The sequence below is a fragment of the Pteropus medius genome, unplaced genomic scaffold (assembly GCF_902729225.1).
Source record: "Pteropus medius unplaced genomic scaffold, Ma_sr-lr_union100, whole genome shotgun sequence".
Taxonomy (NCBI): Eukaryota; Metazoa; Chordata; class Mammalia; order Chiroptera; family Pteropodidae; genus Pteropus; species Pteropus medius.
Window position 1 is genome coordinate 1,343,992 of NW_024353905.1, and position 19,326 is coordinate 1,363,317.

Genomic DNA, 19,326 nt, shown 5'->3' on the forward strand with positions numbered 1-19,326 from the left:
TTAGATTTTCCAGTTCTTCTTGTTTCAGTTGTATTAGGAAGGTTCATTTTTCCAAGTACTGGTTCATTTTTTTCTAGATTAGTATATTTGGTGTTATATAATTTTTCATAGTACTCTCATATGATCCTTTGTATTTTTGCAATATCAGTCATAATTTCCCCTCTTTCATCCCTGATTTTGTTTATTTGTGTTCTTTCTCTTTTTTCTTTAGTGAGTCTAGCCAGAGGTTTGCCAATTTTATTAACCTTCTCAAAGAACCAGCTCTTTGTTGCATTTATTTTTTCTATTTTTTTGTTTTGTTTTCAATTTTATTTATTTCTGCTCTAATTTTGATTATTTCTTTCCTTCTGCTGACTTTAGGTTTCATTTGTTCTTCCTTTTCTAGTTTTTTAGATGGAGCATTAGGTTGGTTATTTGGGCTTGTTCTTGTTTTTGGAGGTAGGCTTATAATGATATCAACTTTCCTCTTATGTCCGCTTTTGCTGTGTCTCAAAATTTTTGATATGTTGTACTATCATTATCATTCGTTTTTATGTATCTCTTGATCTCTCCTTTTATTTCTTCTTTGATCCAGTTATTCTTCAGTAGCATGTTGTTTAATCTCCATGTATTTGTGGTTCTTCCTGCTTTCTTTTTGAAGTTGATCTCTAGTTTCAAAGTATTATGATCAGAGAATATGGTTGTTATGATTTCAACCCTCTTATATTTGTTGAGGCTATCTCTGTGTCCCCGTATGTGGTCAGTCCTTGCGAATGTTCCATGTGCAGTAAAGGAGAATGTAGAAGCAGCTGTTTTTGGATGGAAGGCTCTGTAAATGTCTATTATGTCTAGTTGGTCTAATGTGTCATTTAAGGATGTTATTTCCTTATTGATTTTCTGTTTGGATGATCTTTCCATATGTGACAGTGGGGTATTTAGATCTCCTACTATGATAGTGTTTTGATCTGTTTCTCCCTTTAGTTCTGTTAGTAATTGCTTTACATATTTCAGGGTTCCCTGATTGGAAGCATAGATATTAATAATTGTTATGTCTTCTCGATGCATGATTCCCTTTAGCATTATGAAATGTCCCTCAGTATCTTTCTTTACCTTTTTTATTTTGAAGTCTAGATCATCCAATATTAGTACCACTACTCCTGCTTTTCTCTGAATGCCGTTTGCTTGAAATATCATTTTCCACTCTTTCACTTTGAGTCCATATTTGTCTTTGGAGCTGAGATGTGTCTCCTAGAGGCAGCATATGGTTGGGTTTTGTTTTTTGATCCCTTCTGCAACTCTGTGCCTTTTTATTGGCGAGTTCAGTCAATTTACATTTAAGGTGATTATTGAAATAGAGGTCTTCTTATACCCATTTTATCTTTTGCTTTCTGGTAGCTCGGTGTTTCCATTGCTTTCTTGTCCTCGTGTTTTTGTTTTCTTTATTTTGGTTGGCTTTTGTGGATTTTCCCTGTTTTTTTTTCTTCTTTTATGTTATATGCTTCAGTTCTGAATATTTGGTGTGCGGTTACCATTACAAATATGAAAAAGATAGTTATATATACACAGTCGTGCATTTTCTTCTTTGCATGCCTTATCTCCATTCCTCTTTGCGAATTTGGATCTTTGAATCCTCCCATTTTTAGTCATTGTTGTCTCAATTAATCCCTATGTGTGCTGAACATTACTATCTTGTTATAACAATTCACTTCTTATTATTTAAGCTATAGTGCCCTGTTCTTAGTAAGAGTTGCAGTCTTCTGCTTCTATTTGCCTGATTGTCACTTTACTCCTAATTACGTGTTTTTGTTGTTGTCGTTATTTCGTTTTAGGTGAGCAGACCCCTTTCAGTATTTCCTATAGTGCAGCCTGAGTAGTGGAGAATCCCGTCAATTTTTGTATGTCTGGAAAGGTCTTAATTTCTCCTTCATATCTAAAGGAGAGCTTAGCTGGATACATTATTCTAGGCTGGTAGTTCCTTTCACTTAATAGTTTAAATATTTAATTCCATTCCTTTCTGACTTGTAAAGTTTGTGCTGAGAAGTCTGATGATAATCTAATGGGTTTAACTTTATATGTTACCATTTTATTCTCCCTGGCTGCCTTGAGAATTTTTTCTTTGTCGTTGATTTTTGATAATTTTAATACAACGTGTCTTGGTGAAGGCGTTTTTGGGTTGAGATAATTGGGAGTTCTGTTGACTTTTTGAATTCCAAGCTCCAGCTCAATCCTTAGATTTGGGAAATTCTCATCAACATTTTGTCTGAAAATGCTTTCTAGTCCCTGCTCCTTTTCCTCACCTTCGATAATACCTGTTATTTTTATGTTTCCTCTCCTGATGGTATCAGCTAGTTCTTGTATTTTTCTTTCATTATTTTTCATTCTTTTGTTTCTCTCTTCTTCTTTCTGATTTATTTCTAGATTTCTGTCTTCAATATCACTGATCCTTTCTTCTATTTGGACAACTCTATTTCCCAAGCTTTCTATTTCATTTTTCAACTCTTGCAGTGTGTTCTTCATTTCCAGAAGTTCTAGTTGGTTCTTTCTGAGGGTTTCAGTCTCCTTGCTCTGCTCATCTAGTTGTTCTTTAAATTCCTGAAATTGTTGATATGATTTGTTTTCGATCTCATTGAGTTTTTTCAGAAGCACCATCCTAAATTCTCTGTCATTTAATTCACATATTTCTATGTCTATAAGCTTATTTTCTGAAGATTTTTCTCTTTTTTTCTGAGACGCCTTGTCAGCTTGGTTGTTCATGGTGTTTAATGGACTATTTCTCCACCTGGGCATTAATGGAAGTGTATTCTGCTATTTTCCAGAAATGAGGTTTATTAAATGAAGGTCTGACTGCAGTCTGTTTCAAAGAATGTGCTCTCTTTTTGGTTTCCAGTAGGTGGCCTCTAAGCCTCTTGGATCTCTGTTTTATATAATGCCTTAAAGTACCTGTGGTAGTTCTTATGTGCAGATCCCATGCTCAGACATGTTGGTGTGCAGTTTGGGAGGTTGTTTTTTTTTTAGAGTTTTTGTTGTTTCAAGGGGAGAGATCTGGGGACATCTTTCACTCCACCATGTTTTTCTTTGAAATGCAGCTCATAGCACTGGTCGCCTACTGGGAACTGAAATGTAGTTTACAGGGCTGTCCGCATTTGCTGCAATTGGAAAGGCCACTCACAACGATGGCCATCCAGTTGTGAACACTTGGTCCTGAATCACTGGGAGCTGAGCTTGGCAGCAAGCCAATAACAGTGTCTGGGGCAGTCTGCATGTTGGGTGGGGTAGGATCTCAGAGAGACAGTGGCAGTAAGATCAAAACAGCCTCGATTTTGCTGGAAGTTTGGTAACTGTTGTAAGTTCCCACAGATGACTCAGATCACAGCAAGACCAACTGCAGTGTGGGACTGACCCACAAGTCCCCGATATCTGCTTAAGTTTGTGTTGGCAGCAGCAATTTGCCTGACCTTATCTCTGAAATGGGGCTCACAGCGTTGGCCACTGTTGCTGGTATTAGAAACACAGCTCACAACAGTGGCCGACCAGCTGTGAATACTTCATTCTGAATCACTCAGCTCAGGGCTTGGCAGCTAACCATAAACAACTATCTCCAACAGTCTGCAGGTTAGGTGGGGCGGGTTGATTCCCTCAGACCAGGGTCTCCTAATGGCTCTGTTGGAGGGGTTTGCACAATCAAGCTGGCATGTTCTGTAGGGGGGCCGGACTAAGCGACAATGGTGGCTGCTTTTCCAGCCCTCTTTCTGACTTCAGGTAATGGAGACTTTTTCAGAATGAATCCCGCACAAGCCTCAGAGCCACCGCTGACGTCCCGGGTGAGTGTCTGCAGGTCAGAAAACCTTTGTGTGGGTCCTTCAAAGGGACGTCTAGGGGCTCAGTCGCCTTCCATCTCACCCAGCTGGCCGGAATCCCTTCTAGTCTCTACAGTCAGATTTATTGGAATCTCTTCTTCTCTGGGCTGGGACCCTGGGCTGGGGAGCCCCCAGATGTGACCAGGACCCCCCTCCTTCAGGAGAGCCTCTGCAGCCTCACTCTCCCTCCTGATTGATGATACACCACCACCTGTGGGTGTGGGTCCAGCCCGATTCGGGACTTTGCCCCTCCTACCGGCTTCAATGTGGCTCCTTTATATTATCAGATGTAGGTGTTATGATCAGCTGGACTTCAGGTGATTCTCCGCGTTGATTATCTTATAATTTGGTTGTATTTTCAATGCGGTTCTGGGAGGAGATAAACTCTGCTTTTACCTAGTCTGCCATCTTTCCAAAATTCCTCAAATCCATTCTTCGGATATGCATTTCTTAACACATGTATTAATGAAACTGCTTACTAGATGATTTGCCCCAGAGGATAAGGACAAGGACTTTGGCAGAGCACTAGCAGCCGGAAGCTTGGTATTTGAGAATTATTGTACATCGAGGGCTTTTGTTCTGATATGATCACTACTAGTGCTCCAGTGTGGAAGAAAAGGAGAAAAGAAAAACCAAGTTTGCTTTGTTTCATAGCCAAATTATGAGGTGAAAGGACTCAATATCACTAGAGAATCCTGGAATATTCAAGAGTCCTTTAAATAAAAGAATTATTTTTCCTTCGTGGTCATAATATTATAGGGCAGGACTAAAGCCTAAATTGTATGTAAAAGCAGTACTCCAAGGATACATTCTGAAGCAGGGTCATGCTCACCTCATTGTCATCGATAATCATTTGAAGTGCTGGAATTATCTATAGTCATTCTGCCTTGCTAGCTTCATCTCCCACATTTCCCCTTAACATCCAGTCAGCTGAACTAGCTGCCATTCACAGATCCAAAATCCTTGTTCTCCTTGGTGATTTCTCAGATCTCTCCAGCAAGAATGTCTCTCTTCCTCTATCTTATTTACTTTTAAAGTCTTTCCGCTGTGCAGGTGTAAAATAAACTCGCCAACTTTCACAAACTTATTTGGAATTGGAGGCCAGGAGACAAAAATATCCAGGAGTAATTTTCTCCTATGATTATAGAGGCTGAGAAGTCTTATGATTTGCTATCTGCAAGCCAGAGACCAGAAAAGCTAGTAGTGTAATTCCAGTTAGAATCCACAGCTCTGAGCACCATGGGAGCTGATGGTGTATATCCCAGTCCAAGGGCAGGAGAAGACTGACCAGTAGATTTTCTCAAATAAATTTTTTTACTTGGTATATGCCCTTAGGATAATTTACAGAGACTTTAAATGATCGCTTTTATTAAATAATTTTCACTGGTTATGGTTGTCTGACTTGAGAATGGGTACATGGAACTTTTTATGTAGTAATTCCAGAACTTGTAGTATTGTAGTCACTTGAAAATCAGGTAGTAGAAGAATACAAACTAAATATGTATTTATAATGCTATATCTTTTCCCTATTTTAAGTTTAAACTTACCTATGTCTATATATTTAAAGTGAATTTCTTATAATTCATCCATATTTGGGTCATTTTTCCTAACTCTGTTAATCTCTGTCATTTAATTGATGTTTAGACCTTTTTTTCATAGTTTATTTTTGAGAGCATTTTTAGAGTCACAACAAAATTGAGTGGAAGGTACAGAGATTTCTCATATATCCCCTGCCCCCTACACATGCATAGCTACCTCCCCTACAAGAATGGTACATTTATTACAATTAATGAACTACATTGACAAATAATTATCAACCAAAGTCAATAGTTTACACTAGGGTTTACTCTCAGTGTTATACATTCTATGGGTTTTGACACATATATAATGACACATACCTACCATTATAGTATCATAGAAATTAATTTCCCTGTCCTAAAAATCCTCTATGTCCTGCCTATTTATATCTCCCTTTCCCCAATCCAAGGCAAACACTGATCTTTTTACTGTTTCCAACTTTACATTTTCCAGAATTTCACATATTTGTAGCCTTTTCAGAATCGTAATATATGTAGCTTTTTGAGACTGGCTTTTTTCACTTAGCAATATACATTTAAAATCCCTCCATGTCTTTTCATGGCTTGCTATTTCATTTCTTTTTATCATTGAATAATAATCCATTGTGTGAATGTACCACAGTTTATCCATTTACCTACTAAAGGACATTTTGTTTGCTTCCAAGTTTTGACAATTTTTATGACTATAGCTGCTATAAATATTTATTTGAAAGTTTTTGTGTGGACATGTTTTCAGTTCTTTTGGATAAATAACAAGGAGTACAATTGCTAGATTGAATGATAAGAGTTTGTTTAATTTTGTAAGAAACTGCCAGTCTGTCTTCCACAGTGGCTGTATCATTCTGCATTTCAAACAGCGATGAATGAGAATTTCTGTTGTTCCATATTCTTGCCAGTATTTTGTGTTGTCAGTGTTCTGGATTTTGGCTATTCTGATAGGTATACAGTGGTATCTCATTGTTGTTTTAATTTGCATTTTCCTAATGATATATGATGTGGAGCTTCTTTTCGTGTTTTTATTTACTGTTTGTATATCTTCCTTGGTAAAGTGTCTGTTAAGGTCTTTGGCCCATTTTTAATTGGGCTGTTTGTTTTCTTATTGTTGAGTTTTAAGAGTTCTTTGTATATTTCATATAACAATCCTTTATCATATGTCTTTTGCAAATATTTACTTCCAGTCTTTGGCTTGTCTTCTCATTCTCTTGATAATGTCTTTTAGAGAGTAGAAGTTTTTAATGAAGTCCAATTTATAAACTATTTCTTTCATGGACAGTCCCTTTGATGTTGTATCTAAAAAGTCATCACTAAACCCAAGGTCATGTAGATTTTTTCCTGTGTTATAGTCTAGGATTTTCATAGTTTTGTGTTTTACATTTAGGTCTGTGATCTATTTTGAGTAAATTTTTATGAAGGTCTGTGTCTACATTCATTTTTTTTTTGCATGTGGATGTTCAATTATTCCAGCACCATATGTTGAGAAGTCTATCTTTGCTCCATTGTATTGCCTTTGCTTCTTTGTACTTTGACCATTTTTAATTAAAGTAATTGTTGATATATCGCTTTATTATTTTTGTGTTTGTTCATTCAGATGTTTGTTACTCTTCCTTTTTATACCTTCATACTTGTTATTTGCATATTTTTTAAGAATTCCATTTTGATGTATCTATGGACTTTGAAGTATATAGTTTTTAAAGTGTTTGCTCTAGTATTACGTTGTCCATAACATAACTGATCACAGAGTACCATATTTTTATTTACTACATTAATTGAAATGTATAAGCATTACTTCCACTCAAGTTCCTTCATCTCTCTGTATAATATAATTGTCTTAAATATTTCCTGGATATACATTGAGAACCATAGCAAAGTTGTAATTTCCTTCAACCATCATATATGATTTTTAAAAATTAAGAAGAGACAAATAGACTATTTTATTTACCATAGTTTTACCTTATCTGTTGTTCTTTCTTCATTCCTGATGTTTCAAATTTCCTTTTTTTTTTTAAACACACAATTATTCCCTTTCTGCTTGAAATGCCCCTTATATTATTTTATGGTAGGTCTGTAAATTCCAAACTCTTTGTTCTCCTTCATTTTAGAATATCTTGATTTTCCCTAAATTTCTAATTGATATTTTTTACTGGATATAGGATTCTGGGTTGACAGTTCTTTTCCTTTAAAAGATAAAAAATATTGTGCCAGTTCCTTTTGGCCTCCATGATTTCTGGTGAGAAATTCACTGCCATTTGAATGGTTGTTCCCATATAAGTAATGTGTAGTTTCTATATTGTATCTTTAAAGATTTTTTGTCTTTAGTTTTCAGAAGTCATATTGTTATATGTCCTCTTGTGGATTTCTTTGTGTTTTTCCTGTTGAGATTCAGTCAAATTCTTGAATCTGTAGATTTATGCCTTTCATCAAAGTTGGGAAAATTTCAGCCATTATTTCTTCGAATATTTTCTACCTGTATACCCTTTCTCCTCTCTTTCTGGGACTCTAATGATGTGAACTTAAATATTTTGTTATTGTCTCATTTGTCTCTGAGACTCTGTTTACTCTTTTCCCAGTTTATCTTCTCTTTCTTAGACTGGGTAATTTCTATTGACCGATATCAAATTTAGCAGATTCTTTTCTCTATCTCAGTTCTGCTGTAGGGCTAGCTCATCCAGTAAGATTTTTATTTCAATAATTGCATTTTTCAGTTCTAAAATTTCCATTTATTTCTACTATACATCTTCTTTTTCTTTACCGAAATTTTGTATTTCTTTAGATTTGTTTCAAATTTGTAATTGCTTATCGAAGTACTTTTATAGCTGCTGTTTTAAAATCCTTCTGATGTAATTTTAACATGATTGATTTTGGTGTTTGCATCTGTTGTTTTCCTTATTTAAATTGAAAATTTTCTCATTTATGGTATGGCAAGTGCTTTCAAATTGTAACCTGAATATTTTGAATATATATTATGCAATTCCGAATCTCATTTAAATCTCCTAATTTAGTAGGCTTCTGCTGACATCTCACCAGCTGGAGTGGTTAGGGTTTTTTGTTTCTGTCAGGCAATGCTGGAATTTCAGGCATCTCACTTGGTCTCCATTAACATTATCCTGGTGGGGAGAGAGAGAAGCATTTTCTTACGTGGAGGAGTTTTTAAATCTATGCCCATTAGCATTTGAGGCTTATCCAGTACACAGTTCATGATACATAGAAGGCACAAAGTAAAGTCAAAGAACTCACTACTATGCCATTCCTTGAGACCTGAGATCCCTAGATTGTTCACCATCTTTTCTCCAACTACAGTCTTTTTATATTTGTATTATGTATTATATCCAGGGTTTAGAGTTATAATTAGAGGGAGGAGTAAAGAAAAACAAATCTATTCCATCTTGTCTGGAAACAAAAGTCTCATATTTTTAATTAGGTTGTTTGTGCTTTTCTCATTTATTAAGGTATACAACTCAGTGTTTTTAATATATTCACAGAGTGTGCAACCATCATCACTATCTAAGTAAGATTCATCATCCTAGAAAGAAACCCTATATCCATTACCAGTCACTTCCTATTCCTCCTTCCCTCAGTCCCTAGCAAAAACAGGTCTACTTTCTGTCTTTATAGTTTTGTCTATTCTGGACATTTAATATAAATGGAATTATACAATTTGTGGCCTTTTGTGTCTTTCTTCTTCCACCAAGTATAATATTTTCTAGGTTCATCCATGTTGTAGCATGTATGACTCCGTCATTCCTGTTTATGGCTGAATAATATTCCATTATATGGTTATACCACGTTTTGTTTAGCCATTCTTCATTTGATGGCCGTTTGAGTTGTTTCCACTTTTTGGCTATTGTGAATAGTACTACTTTGAATGCTTATATATAAGTATTTGATTTATCACCTATTTTCAATTTTTTTTGAATGTGTATATATACCTAAAGTGGAATTCATGGGTTATGTCAACTCTGTGTTTAACTATTTGGAGAACTGCCAAACTTTTTGAAAGTGCCTGCACCTTTTACATTCCCATCAGCAATGTATAATGACTCCAATGTATATTCATCTTTGTCAATGCTTGTTAATGTCTGTCTTTATTATAGCAATCTTAGTGAATATAAAGTGGTATCTCATTGGTTTTGATTTGCATTTTTTGATGTTGAACATCTTTATGTGCCTATAGACCATTTGAATATGTTCTTTTACCTTTATCGATAAAATGTCTATTCAAATCCTTCGTCTATTTTAAAATTGGGTTATTTGACCTCAAAGGCAAGGAAAGTAAAAGCAAAAGTAAATGAATGGGACTACATCAAACTAAAAAGCTTCTGCACAGCAAAAGAGGTAGAGAGACAATCATCTGAATGGGAAAATATATTTGCAAGCAATGCCTTCGATAAAAGCCTACTATCCAAAATATACAAATAACTCATACGACTCAATAACAACAAAAACACAAACAATCCAATTAAAAAATTGGCAGAGGACCTGAACAGACACTTCTCCCAAGAGGACAGGCAAATGGTCAGCAGACATATGAAAAGATGCTCAACATCACTAGCTATTAGGGAAATGCAAATCAAAACCACAATGAGATACAGTCTCACATCTGTTAGAATGGCTATAATCAATAGGACAAGTAATAACCAGTGTTAGAGAGGATGTGGAGAAAAAGTAACCATCATACACTGCTGGTGGGACTGTAAATTGGTACAGCCACTATGGAAAACTGTATGGAAGTTCCTCAGAAAACTAAGAATAGATCTACCATATGATCCAGGCATCCCTCTACTAGGTATTTACCCCGAAGACTTGAAAACATATATCCAAAAAGATATTTGCACACTGATGTTCATAGCAGCATTATTCACAGTGGCCAGGACATGGAAGTAACTGAAGTGTCCTACAATAGATGATTGGATAAAGAAGCTGTGATACATATATACAATGGCATATGACTCAGCCATAAGAAGAGATGAAATACTGCCATTTTCAACAGCATGGATGGACCTCGAGATAATCATGCTAAGCGAAATAAGCCAGACAGAAAAAGTTGAAAACCACATGATAGGCCTCATATTTAGAATATAAACCTAAAAGCAGGACAAACAGAGACTCACGGACATATACAATAGACTAGTGGTTACCAGAGGGTGGGGGCTAGGGGGGAAGTAAATGGGGTAAAAGGGGTCAAGTATGTCATGACAGAAAGAAATCTAACTATAGGCAGTGAATATATAATGCAATATATATGCCTTACTCGAAACTTATTGAATTTTGTTAACCAATGTCACCATAATAAAAAATAAATTAAAAAAATAAAAAATAAATGAAATAAAATTGTATTATTTGCTTTTCTATTGTTATGTTCTTTGTATATTCTGTGTACAACTCCCTTATCATATATATGATTTGCAAATATTTTCTAATTTGGTGTACTATCTTTTTACTTTCTTGATGTTATCCTTTGAATTGTAAACATTTTACGTTTCAATGAAGTCCAGTATATCTATTTTTTCCTTTTAGTGTCATGCCTAAGAAACCATTGCCTAATTCAAGGTCATGAAGATTTTTTGCCTGGTTTCTTCTAAATATTTTATAGTTTTATCTGTTTGATTTATTTTGAGTTAACTTTTGTATATTATGTGAGGTAGACATTCATCTGCATTCTTTGCATGTGGATATCCAGTTGTCCTAGTACCATTTGTTGAAAAGACTCTTCTTGTTAAATTGTCTTGGCACCCATGTTGAAAAACAATTGATCGTAAGTATGTAGGTTAATTTCTGGACTCTCAATTTTTATACTACAAATGAATATGCCTATGGTTATGATAGAATCACATTTTTTTGGTTACTGTAGCTTTTTAGTGAGTTTTGAAATGGGGAAGTGGGAGTCCTTAAACTTTGGTCCTATTTTCAGGGTTGTTTTGGGTATTCTGGGTCCCTTGTATTTTCATATGAATTTTAGAATCAACTCTTCAATCACTGCAAAAAACCTAACTAAGATTTCTGATATGCGTTTCATTGAATCTGTAGAATACTTTGTGGAGTACACTTCTATTTCTTGATTTAACAGTTGTAGACTTTACCCATGATAGGTGAGGTCTTGTATTTTCCATTCCCCCTCCCATATGTCCTTTCTTCTATTTCTCAAAAAAAGTTATATCTTAATTTTTCTGTGAGTCAGTAACTTGTATTTATATTGGAATACGTAGGTAAATACTGTTATATAGGAAACTGTGGTATATAGTATGCTGTGACTACTCCTTCCTTGTAGAACTTTTCATTTTCCCTGTTAGTAATAATTGCCTTATTCTTTTTCATTTACCTAGTTCGTTTTCTGTTTACCTATCCTTAAGTTTTACCCCAAATGCTCCAAAATCTATGCCACACATCTGTCAATACTTTTATTTACTCAAACACTTCAGTTACATTTCCTTCAGAGCCCTTTCTCATAGCTGTCTGTCCTCCTGGGTTGTTCACTGCTATTCTAGGAATTTTTTTTTAGTTTGCTTTCTTATTGGGCTTCTCTTTTCCAGCACCCTATTTCTTCCTCCTTTTTGGTTTATGAACATAATTCAGTAGCTTCATTAGAAGGGGTTTAAAGTAGACAGAGTAATGCTCCCTGTATTAGTCAAGGTCTTCCAGAGAAAGAGAATGAATAGTAGATATAGCTATAAATATATATTTAGGTATATATAAGAAGAGATTTATTTAACTTATTTATTTTGTCTTCTATTTAAATTTAAAAAAATTAATTACAGTTGATGTACAATATTATATTAGTTTCAGGTGTACAATATAATGATTAAACATGTATATAACTTACAAAGTGATCACCCTGATAAATTTAGTACCCATCTGACACCATACATAGTTATTATATTATTGACTATATTTCTTATGATATTTTACATTCCCATAACTATTTTGTAACTATCAATTTGTACTTCTTAATCTCATTCCCTTTTCCACCCACCCCCCCCAACACCCCTCCCATCTGGCAACCATCAAAATGTTCTCTGTATGTATGAGGTTGTTTCTGTTTTGCCTGTACGTTTATTTTGTTCTTTAGATTCCACATGTAAGTGAAATAATATGGCATTTGTCTTTCTCTTTCTGACTTACTCCACTCTGCACAATACCCTCTAAGTCAATCCATGTTGTTACAGATGGCAAAGATTTCATTCTTTTTTATGGCTGGGAAATATCCCAATCTATATATGCACCACCTTTTCTATATCCATTCATCCGTTGATGGATACCCAGATTGCCTCCATATCTTGGCTGTTGTAAATAATGTTGCAATGACCATATGGATTCACATGTCCCTTTGAAGTAGTGTTTCTTCAAATAAATACCCAGAAGTAGGATTACTTGTTTCTTCTTTGTCTCTTGTGATAGCCTTTGTTTTAAAGTCTATTTTGTGTGGTATAAGTATAGCTACCCCAGCTTTTTTGTTTGTTTGTTTCCATTTTCATAAAACATCTTTTTTCATCCTCTTACTTTCAGTGTGTGTGTGTGTCTTTTGATCTGAACTGAGTCTCTTGTAGGCAGCGTATGTAAGGGTCTTATTTTCTTATCCATTTAGCCACCCATGGAGCATTTAATCCATTTACATTTAAAGTAATTGTTGATAGATATTCAGTTATTGCCATTTTATTATTCATATTTTCAATCTTTTTTTCCTTCTTCTTAAAGAAGTCCCTTTAACATTTCTTGAAATATTGACTTGTTAGTGATAAACTCCTTTAGTTTTTTCATGTCTGAGAAGCTCTTTATCTGTCTTTTGGTTCTAAATGATAGCTTTGCTAGGTAGAGTAATCTTGGCTGTAGGTCTTTGCTTTTAACCACGTTGAATATTTAATGCCAACTCTTTCTGGCCTGCAAAGTTTCTGTTGAGAAATCAGCTGACAGTTTTATGGGAGCTCCCTTGTAGGTAACTAATTGCTTTTCTCTTGCTGCTTTTAAGATGCTCAGTTTGTCTTTAACATTTGGCATTTTAATTATGATGTGTCTTAGTGAGGGTCTTTTTTGATTTCATCTTGTTTGGGACTCTCTGCTCTTCCTGGGTTTGTATGTCTATTTCCTTCACCAGGTTAGGGAAGTTTTCTGACATTATTTCTTCAAATAGGTTTTCATTCTCTCTCTCTTCTTCTCTCTTTCTTCTTTCACTTCCCCGCTTCCTTCTGTGATATTCCTTATGATGCAGAATGTTGGTACACTCGATGTTGTCCCTGAGGCCTCTTAAACTATCCTCACTTTTTTGGATTCTTTTATCTTGTTGTTGGGATGTTATCTTGTGATGGGATATTTTCTGCTACCTTATCTTCTAAATTGCTGCTTCGATCCTCTGCTTCATCTAATCTACTGTGGTTCCTAAGATATTCTTCATTTCAGTTATTGTATCTTTTATTTTCAACTGGTTCTTTTTTTTAAATTTTCTATCTCCACTTTTATGTTTTCTATCTTTGTTAAAGTTCTCACTGAGTTTATCTACTTTCCCCCTAAGTTCTTCGAGCATCCTTATAACCAGTGTTTTGAATTCTGCAACTGGTAGATTGCTTGTCTCCATTTTCTTGAGTCCTTTTTCTGAAGCTTTGTTCTGTTCTTTCAATTGGGACATGTTTTTTTTATCTTCCCATTTTTTCTGCCTCCCTGTGTTTGTTTCTATGTATTAGGTAGGGCTGCTGTGTCTCCTGGTCTTAGCAGAGTAGCCTTATGTAGTAGGTGTCCTGTGGGGCCCAGCAGTACAGTCTTTCTGGTCACTTGAGCTGGGTACTCCATATGTTTTCCTTGTGTGGGTTACGTGTACCATCCTGTTGTAGTTGAGCTTTGGTTGCTGTTTGCACATTAATGGGAGGGATTGACAAGAGAAGATCTATTATAGGGATTGCCTCATGTGTTGATTGAGCCTGAGAAGTCTCACAGTCTGCCATCTGTAATCTGGAGACCCAGGAAAGCCAATGACATAATCCAGGCCAAGTGCAAAGGCCGAGAACTGGAGGGATGGTAGTGATGTTGGTGTAACTCCCAGTGTCAGGTCAAAGGGCTAAGGGCCAGAGAGCCACTGGCGTTAAGTCCCAGAATCCAAAGACCCAAGAATCAGGAACGTCAATGTCTAAAGACAGGAAAAGATAGACATCTTATCTCAAGAAGAAAGAGAGAATTAGTTTCATATGGGCTACCGATGGATTGAGTGATGCCCAGTTACATTAGTGAGGGTAGATCTTCTTACTCAGCCTACTCAATCAAATGCTAATAATCTCATCTAGAAACACCCTCACAGATACACCCAGAAATAATGTTAGACATCCCTTAGACAAGTTAAGTTGACACATAAAATTAACCATCGCAGCCCCCAAAAGTTGTCAATGTCCTAATTCCGGGAATCTGTTTGTTACTGTACATCACAAAAGGGACTTTGCAGATGTGATTAAGTTAAGCATCTTAAAATGGGTAGATTATTTTACATCATCTACTTGAGTCTAATGTAAATACAAGGGTCCTTATAAGAAAGAAGGCAGAGAGGAGAGAAGATGCTATACTACTGGTTTTGAAGAATGAGGAAGGGGACACAAGATAAGGAATATCAGCAGCTTCTATAAGCTGAAAATGGCAATTAAAAATATTCCTCCCTTATATCTCCAGAAGGAATGAAGCCCTACTGACCTATTTTAAGCTTGTGACCTCCAGAACTCTAAGACAATAAATCTGTATTGTTTTAGGCCACTAAGTTTGTGGTAATTTGTTACAGCAGCAATAAAAAAGTAATACAGAACTCATGGGAAGTAAATTAATTGAGTCTTTGCCTAAAGGCAAATGTGTTTCTTTCTTACACTCTCAGTTGATAATTTGAATTCTGGGTTGGAAATTACACTTCCTTCAGAATTGTGACAATATTGCTCCATCATCTTTTTGCTTCCAATACTGCATTCATGGGTTACATAACATTCTAATTCATGATATTTTGTATGTGGCCTGAAGATTTTAGTATCTTTTTATCCCTGTTGGTCAAATATGTCTTAATAATATAATTTGTTTTTACTGTTTTAAAATTAATTGTTCTGGGCTTTTGGTGGATTCTTTCAATCTGGAGACTCATGCCATTTAGTTCTGAGAAAATCTTTTCTGTATTCTTTTTTGGTATTTGCCTTTCCTCCATTTTTCTGGCTCTCTTCTGGAATTTTATTAGTCATTTGATGGGCCACCTAAAGACATCCTCTTCCTTTTTTCCCCATATTCACTCTTTCTTCCTTCCTTCCTTTCTTTCTTTTCTTTCTTTCTTTCTCTCTCTTTCTTTTCTTCCTTCCTTCCTTTATTATTTTTTCAGTTAAAGTTGATATTCAATATATTTTATTTATATATATATATAGCATAAACATAGATTAGACATTTATATAATATATATAATATATTCAATATATTTTATTTATATATATATATTTATATATAGCATAAACATAGATTAGACATTTATATAATTTACAAAGTGATACCACCAATTAGTCTAGTACCCACCTGGCACTATACATTGTTATTACAATATTACTGACTAAATTCCCTATGCTGTACTTTACATCCCTGTGACTATTCTGTAACTAACAATTTGTACTTCTTAATCCCTTCACCTTTTTCACCAAACCCCCAAACCCTCCTTCCATCTGGCAACCATCAGTGTTCTCTGTATTTATGAATCTGTTTCTGTTTTGTTTTTTTTCCTTTATTTTGTTCTTTAGATTTCACATGTAAATAAGATCATATGGTATTTGTCTTTCTCTGATTTATTTCACTTAACATAATACACTCTAGATATATCACTGTTGTTACAATTGGTAAGATTTCATTTTCTTATGACCGAATAATAGTCCAGTGTGTGAGTGTGTGTGAGTGCATGTGTAATCACTTCTTCTTTATCCACCCATTCATTGATGGGCAGTTAGCTTGCTTCCATATCTTGGCTGTTGTAAATAATGCTGCAATGAATATAGGGATGCATTTAGTTTTTGAGTTAGTGTTTTTTATTTCTTCATATAAATACCTGGACGTGGAATTGCTGGGACATAAGGTAGTTTTATTTTTCATTTCTTGAGGAATATCCACACTATTTTCTATCATGACTGCACCAATTTACAATCTCACCAACAGTGCATAAGGGTTTCCTTTTCTCCACGTCCTCACCAACACTTTTTTGTTGATTTATTGATGATAGCCATTCTGACAGGTATGAGGTGATATCTCATTGTGGTTTTAATTTGCATTACTCTGATGATTAGTGACGCTGAGCATTTTTCATGTATCTGTACCATCTGTATGTTCTCTTTGGAAAAATGTCTTTTCAGGTCCTCTGTTTATTTTTAAACTGGATTTTTTTTTTGATGTTGAGTTGTATGAGTTCTTCACAAATTTTGGATATTAACCCCTTATCAGCTGTATCATTGGCAAATATCTTCTCCCATTCAGTAGGCTGTCTTTTTATTTTCTTGATGGTTTCCTTTGCTGTACAAAACCTTTTTAGTTTCATATAGTTCAATATGTGTATTTTTTCTTTTGTTTCCCTTGCCTGAGGAGATATATATATATATATATATATATATATATATATATATATATATATATATATATATATATATATATATATATATATATTACTAAGAACAGTGTCAGAGAGTTTACTGCCTTTGTTTTCTTCTAGGAGTTTTATGGTTTGGGGTCTTACATTTAAGTCTTTTATCCATTTTAAGTTTATTTTTGTATATGGTTTAGAAGGTGGTCTAGTTTCAGGTTTTTTTTTTTTGTATATATCGATCCAGTTTTCCCAACATCATTTATTAAATAAATTGTCTATATTCCATTGTATATTCTTGCCTCTTTTGTCATAGATTACATGAGCACATAGACATGGGTGTATTTCTGGGCTCTCTATTCTGTTCTATTGATCTATGTATCTTTTTTCATGCCAGTGTCATGCTGTTTTGATTACTACAGCCTTGAAGTATAGTTTGATATCAGATATTGTGATACTTCCAACTTTGTTCTTTCTCAAGAATGCTCTGGCTATTTGGAGTCTTTTGTGGTTCCATATAAATTTTAGGATTATTTCTTTTAGTTTTTTAAAAATTGCCATTGGTATTTTGATAAAGATTGCATTGAATCTATAGATTGCTTTGGATTGTATGGATATTTTAATGATGTTAATACTATCTATGAGCATAGTATATGCTTCCATTTATTTGTATCTTCAATTTTTTTCATCAATGTCTTATAATTTTCCAACTACAAGTATTTTACTTCCTTGGTTAAGTTGATTGCCAAGTATTTTTTTGATGCAATTGTAACTGGAATTGTTTTCTTAAATTTCTCTTTCAAATAGTTTGTTATTGATGTATAAAAATGCAATCAATTTCTGAATATTAATTTTGTATCCTGCTACTTTACTGAATTCATTTATCGGTTCTAAGTTTTTTGGTGGAATCTTTAGGGTTCTCTCTATATAATATTATGCCATCTGCAAATGACAGCTTTACTTCATTTCTAATAAGGGTGCCTTCTATTTCTTTTTCTTGTCGGATTGCTGTGGCTAGGAATTCCAATATTATGTTGAATAAAAATATTGACTGTGGACATATTTGTCTTGTTCCTGATCTTAAGAAAAATGCTTTTAGCTTTTCCCCATTGAGTATGAATTTAGCTGTTGGTTTATCATGCATGGCCTTTATTATACTGAAGATTTTCCCTCTATTCCCACTTTGATGAAAATTTTTATCATAAATTGATGCTGGATTTTGTCAAATGCTTTTTGTGCATCTATTGATATGATTATATGATTTTCATCTTTCATTTTGTTTATGTGGTGTATCATGTTAATTGATGTATAGATATTGAACCAAACTTGCATCTCAAGAATAAATCCCACTTGATCATAGTGTATGATTTTTTAAAATGTATTGCTGAATTCAGTTTGCTAATAATTTGTTAATTTTTGCATCTATGTTCATCAGGGATATTGGCCTGTAATTTTCTTTCTTTCTTTCTTTTTGTGATGTCTTTGTCTGGTTTTGGAATTAGGGTAATGGTGGCCTTGTAAAATGAGCTTGGGAGCCTTCCCTCCTTTTGAATATCTGGAATCATTTGAGAAGCATTGGTGTTAATTCTTTGAATGTTTGGTAAAATTCATATGTGAAGCCATTCAGCTCAGGAATTTTTTGGAGATTTTAAAATTACTAATTTGATTTCATTAGTAGTAATGGTTTGGTTCAGATTTTGTTTCTTCTTGATTCAGTCTTAGAAGACTGTTATGTTTCCAGGAATTTATCCATTTCTTTCTGATTGTCCAGTTTGTTGGCATATAATTACTCATAGTGTTTTCTTATAACCCTTTGTATTTCTGTGGTATCAGTTGTTACTTCTCCCTTTTCACTTCTGATTTTATTTATTCGAGTCTTCTCTTTTTTTATGAGTCTGGTTGAAAGTTTATCAATTTTGTTTATCTTTTGAACAAAAGATAAACAAACTGGCTCTTGGTTTCATTGGGCTTTTTATTTTTATTTTTTTAGACTGTTTTCACTCTGATCTTTATTATTTCCTTCCTTCTACTTACTTTTGTCTTTATTTGTTGTTCTTTTTCTAGTTCCTTTAAGTGTAAAGTTAGATTGTTTATTTTAGATTTTTCTTGTTTCTTGAGGTAGGCCTGTGTTGCTATGAATTTCTCTCTGAAGACTGCTTTCATCGTGTCCCATAGATTTTGGGTTGTTTTGTTTTCATTTTCATTTATCTCAAAGTATATTTTGATTTATTCCATGATATCATAGTTAACACATTCATTGTTTAGTAGCATGTTATTTACTTTCCATGTGTTTGTGTGTTTTTCAGTTTTTTTCTTGTAATTGAGTTCTAGTTCCATACAGTTGTGGTCAGAAAAGATG